This window comes from Taeniopygia guttata, chromosome 4, assembly GCF_048771995.1.
Source record: "Taeniopygia guttata chromosome 4, bTaeGut7.mat, whole genome shotgun sequence".
Classification (NCBI taxonomy): Eukaryota; Metazoa; Chordata; class Aves; order Passeriformes; family Estrildidae; genus Taeniopygia; species Taeniopygia guttata.
In genome coordinates, this window is record NC_133028.1 from 56,558,996 (window position 1) to 56,565,000 (window position 6,005).

Here is a 6,005-nt window from a genome sequence, read left to right on the forward strand (position 1 = left end):
TGAACATTAATTTTTTACAAGCACATTCCATACAGCAGTCCAGATTCATAGACTCGATTTATACTTCTTGTCTACATGATTCGGAAGAGACTGAGGCACAAAAGGCTACCCTGACAGAAAGCCGCTAATGTAATTTCTTGCAGCATGTCATCCACTCTGATTCTGTTTTCCCTAGTGGATGTTGAGAAATTTTGTACTTACGTAGAGTTCCCATGTACATTCAATTCATTCTAGTTCTGGCATGTGTGCAGTTGACTGAGGGGAAGTTTTCCGGAAACAAGCAGAAGCTGATACAGGAGAGATAAATATTATTCTATCTCACACCATCTGTCTTTGACAGACAGATGTGCTTCAGACTTCAGCTCAATACCCGTGGAGTTATGCTGATGTAAAACAAGGGGATGGTAAGTGAGTCAGGCTCAAGTAGTGCCACAGTGCAGGAGATCATAGAATTGAATGGACAATTAGGATGATGATCAGATTATGCTTATTGTTGCATTTTATAATTTAAAGTAATTGAATAAGAGATTTTGACATTCAGGTTTGGGTATATTGTGGATATGTTAGTAATTGTCTGAGTTCTGTCCTTGGTGTTCCTCTCTGTGCTTTGCCTTTCTGTCCTGTCAGCTTTGCTTTTATGGTGTGCTCCCTCAGAAACTCAGCTGTAGCTGTGCTTTTTTTCCCTGCACTTCTGCCACAAGAGAACCTGCCTTAGGAGGCAGGAGGGATGAAGATTGTTCCTGAAAGAGAACAGTTAGCCTGGGCTGGTGAGATGAAAGTGCCTTCCCCAACTACCAGATCAGAGTGGAGTTCCAGGAGCACACTTCAGAGAGGCAGGAACAGCAGGAGAGTTAGAGGATACAGTGTAGTGGCAAGAAGAATTTTTATCTTTGTCTGACAAAGTCCTGAGAGATTTAAGTCCCTTGATGATTTTGAAGTCCCTCTAGAGAGCTGTGTGTTATTTTGGGTTTTGACTCCTTTGAGAGTTTGACAATTTGTCTTCCTCAAAATGGTGTAGAAAGTGTGAGAAAGAAGAGAAAATTAAAACCAGCCTTCCCAACTGTAACATAGCACACTGTCCTGAATTCTTTCTCCCTTCCCACTTTTTGCAAGGCAGCACAAAACTGGCACTCTTTCTCTCTTAAGTTCCTTGTGCCTGAATGTTGTAGCACAGTTATTTTTTTTCCTGGCATGGATTTGAACATTTCTGATTGACTTCTCTACATCTTGGTGTAGGGCTAAACCAGTAGGAGTAAATCAACATGCACACAGGAATGCACCCAGTACAGAAATTTGTTTCCCAGTTGTATTTGTTACCACTGAAGTGGCAGCATGTCCACATTCAGGGATCTGGTTCCCATGGTTGTGGTGCTGTTCTTGTAATCAAAGGCAAGAGCTGAGAGCTTGGTTCTGTACATCATGTGCAAGATGGTGCAGAAATGGGGATACAAGTTACAAGTTCAAAGTAAACTGAGCAATCCGTGCAATCAGTGCAATCAGGCACGGAAAAGGTGGGTAATTATTTTCTTGTAAACCTATTATCAGTTGTTTGGGTAAATATTAAATAAATATTGCCAAGCTGTCTGTCTTGAGGATAGCAGCAAGACAGCAGCATGATTTAACTCAGGGGTCAGGTGCATCCTTTGGCAGAATTCCCAAACATGACCTCATTGTGACTCCTGATGTGCAGTGGCTCTGTGTCAAGCTCTCTGAAATCTATTTTGCAATGAGCTTGCTACAAATTGATTAGATTCAGTTGGGTTTATTGGTTGAGCGTGTGAGATTCTTAACAATAGGCATTGTCACACTGAATTTTAAAAACTATGTATTTATTTGAGCAGCTGTTACAAGACAACTGTTGCAAACTACTGCATCTGATTTTGTGTGCAGGGCCTGATGCCTACCAAAACTCTGAGCCTGTTTCCAGCTTAGCAGGTGGCATCCCCCACCTGTCCTAATGACACCAGGCCCAGGAGTGACCACTGGATTAAAAAGTGAACCCTATTGTACAGTGAGCCTGTGCACATCACTACTTCTGGCTGTCCTTAAAGCCAAGCCAGGAGTCCACAGAGCCCCACACCTGAGAGATGGGCTCTTTTTCATTACCATGACAAAGCAGTGAAAAGTAATTTGCTGTCTGCAACTGTCTGTCTTCTCAGCCAGGAGAAAAATGCAAGTAATGCAAGACTAATGCAAGTAATATAGGGCTGCACTTGCTTGCTGCAACTCTCACCTGGCACCTTCCCATTCCCTGCTCTGGCGGGTCTGTGCCAGCAGGACAGGAGTTCTTGTTGTCATTTCTCACTTGGCCCTGGCTAACAGAGGCTGTGGATTGCAGACACTCCTCTGTTCAGCAGTGCTAGAAGGCAGCCCTGGCTGATGGACACCACAGCTTGTTGCAGTTCCAGCTAATGGGCACTCCAGTGACTGGATGCTCTGGATAAGAGATGCTTGTGCTTCCTACAGCTCTTGCTGACAGAGGGTCCAGCATGTTACTACTCAAGAAGCCCCAGGTAACTTCAGTTGCTGCTTCTGAAAGCTCTGGCTCTGTCTTACAGCTCCAGCTCCTGCACAGTTGTGATGAGAGATGCTGCTGCTGCTCAGTGCAGGTGATTTCAATTCCAGTTACTGAACACTCCAGCTTCTTATAGCTTTGGCTTGTGTTCAGTTGAAGGTGATTTCAGGTCCAGCTTGTTGAAACTCCGTTTTTGTGTAGCAGTTCTGGCTTGCTACAGATCCAGCTGATAGACATAGGCTTATTTTCATTTCTAGCTCATTCCAGCTCCACTTTGTTGAAGCTCTACCTCCAGTACTGGATGCTCAGAAAAAGAGTTTCTCCTGCTTCTTCCAGTATCTGTTGATGGACATTTTCCAGCATGTTACTGCTCAAGTTATTTGAAGTCATAGGTTAGTTCAGCTCCTGTTTCTTGAAACTCCAGCTCTACACAGCACCTCTGGCCACTGGCCAGAGGAGTGGGAACACTGGTGGGACAATGTTTTTTTGGGAGGGCACAGGTACTTCCTTTGGGAAACCAAAGGTTCTCAAATCCCCACACCCACTGCCTTCCCAAAAACACTGCCGTGGGCCTCCTGGGAATCAGGAGAAACCAGGATCTGAGGTTCTAGTGACTAATGCAGGCACTCAATTCATTTAATGGAATATAAAAGCCAGGCCAGCACCCCATTGACCCCATGGATCTCATCATAAGCTCTTTGGCAGTGCTGGCTGCAAATATATGCTCTGTATCCATGGGCAGGCAAGAGCAACATCATCTTCTGTCAATTCCCTTGGATGCAGAAGATAAAAGCTCTTTTTAGACAGCCTGTCAGACAGTTATCATCTCCTGCCTGAAAGCTTGTTTGGGTTTGGATTTATTCTAGGCTAGTTCCTGCAGAAAATACTGTTCTGTGCTTGCTGGCCAGCCAGGACTGGAGGCAGAGAGAGATGTGTGAATGGATGTCCACGTTTCCAGCTGGCAGCAAACACAAAGCCCAACCAGTGTGCAAGTGGCTGAGCAGACAGTGCAGGAGCCATGGCATGCATGACAGGCGCCGGATCAGCTCATGTATGAGCACACCATAGCTTTACTCATGAACAGCTTTACTCATGAACAGCCCATGACACTATGAACAACATCCCATCAATTCACACGTGAATGTCCTAAAACTTCATTCATTAGTGCCTCATTAGCTTATGCATGAGTGCCAAATTTATTCAGACCCCAGCATCCAATCACTTCATGCACAAGCACTCAATCTATTGACAAACAAGCCTGAGACAGCTCGCATGAACATCCAATTAATTCATGCCCCAGTGCTCAATCAGCTCACACAGGAGCAGCTATTTCTCATGCACCCACAGCACATGCATGACTGCTGTGCTGGGCAGAAATTGCAGGATTCAGGTCAGTGATGCCATATTCCCACCCTCTGGCACTTCTTGCTGCAGATGCTTCTCCACTGAAAATTGGCTCTTTTCAGGAGCATCAGAACTACATTAAAGGTCTCTTGTGCTTGCCCAGAGGTGTACAAGGAATCCTCCTCTTTCCCCAGAGCACTGAAGGGCTGAGGAGCATGGGCTAGAGCAGGGGCCAGCACATCTGCCCAGCCCTGGGAAGAGGCAGAGTGCCCAGCACCCGACTTTGTCTATCAGAGTCCAGCACTGCCCCCATCTCTGCCTTTGCTTTCTTCAAGGGTTGTACCAGAGACACAATTTCTCACTATGAGGTAAAAGAATGCTAGTTTTTCCTTACTAAAAAGGTTAAAGTAAGCTACAGAGTGAAGTCACTTTTTGAAGATTATTTGGTTGTGAATCTCTATCCACAACCCCACACTGTTTTGTAAGAAAATGAGGACATTTTCTCAGAATGCTTTGCTACTCAGTCACAAACCCACAGCTTTAAGAGAGAACTGACTGTAATTCTTAACAAGGCATGAATTTCAATGGTCATCTATGAGAAAACTATCCACAGAACAAAATCCTGAAAATAACATTTACAGGCCTTTTGCAGAAAACACATTTGTGTGAGTACATTATCACCTGGCTGCTCCAGTACTGGGATAATGGGATGAAGAACATGGAATTAGAAGGCAGGGAAGCCAAGCTGCTGGGATCACTGGCTGAGATCATCAGCCTGACCAAAACATGCTGCCTGTAACACTGAAACTCTCCCATTCCTCCAACAAGGAAAAATACAAGTTCTATCTCTATGTACAAAGGTTGCAAAGACTATCTTACCTTACAGAAGATGTGCAGGGAACTGTGCCAATTAACTTCAAGCACAACGTTTACAAGTACTTATGTGATAAGATGCTTGAAGTGAAAACCAGCCCTGGGCTTCCAGAGGCGTAGCACAGAGCAGTGGCAATCCCAGCTCAGCTACCCTTTTGCACTGTTCCTAAGCCAAGGCAGCATGATGAGAGACCATTTGCCAAGGGGAACTGGTTTCAGCCAATTCTCAGCCTGGCTGAGAAACTGCAAATTCCAATTTACAAGACTGAAACTCCAAGGTCACTAGAAAAACATTCCTCCTCATTGCTCACATGAGCCAAAGTTGGTTTTAACTTCCCATACATCTGGAAACCAAAGAGCTCAGCCAACACAACACTTCATTGCCTACAGTGAGATAGCAAAGCTGTGCAGTGATAATGACACTGCACTGTGAGAAAGCTCACAGCTCTTCTACCACAGCTGACAGAGAAGGTTCCAGATGCCTGCTTTCCTTAGACTTCAAATTTTTCTAATACAAAAAGCTAATCAAACATTTTTATGTTACTTGCTGTCTTTGCTAAGCTACCTGTAGCTGTACTGGACATTTGAGCAGTAGCTGGGGGTCATGTACCCTACCCCTGCCCCAAAACCAACTCAGAGAGAGCATTCAGGATGTTATCCAGCTGCAGGTTGAGAAGAACATTGCCTAGGGAAGTTACTCCAACACGTCCAAGCAGCAGAGTCTCTCTCAGAAGTATATACATACATATACACAGCTCAGCATGTTCAGTAAGTTATCAAGAACAGCAGCTCTTCAACAGTGAAGAGACAGAGACTAGGGACAAAAAAATAGATTTCCTGTAGCCAAGTATATTTGAGAACTGGGCAAAAACTGAAAAATACAAAGGCTTAATACACTTATTAGCAACTGCTGGCATGTATGGTAGAATAGGCTACAATCTTCATGCACAAAGAATTTGTAAGTACTGGCCAAGCATTGCAAAGCACAGGTTAAACAGAAAGAGCATGCACAACCTCTGCAGGCTTATTAAACTGTTCTTTTGAATGCCAGTTTGTCTTAGAGAGCTTCTGAAGCTGAATGGTCACATGATGGAGCACGTAACTCCATCTCACACTTGTCCAATCAATCTGCTTTCAGTCCTATTTAAATGCTACAAGGACTAAAATTAAGGATTTAGAACAGATCTGGAGACAGCAATTGTTTGCAAGTGGCAGGTAGGAAGCAAGTCCAGGTGATAGTTCCCTCACTGCTCAGGGGTTAATTCCACTCCAC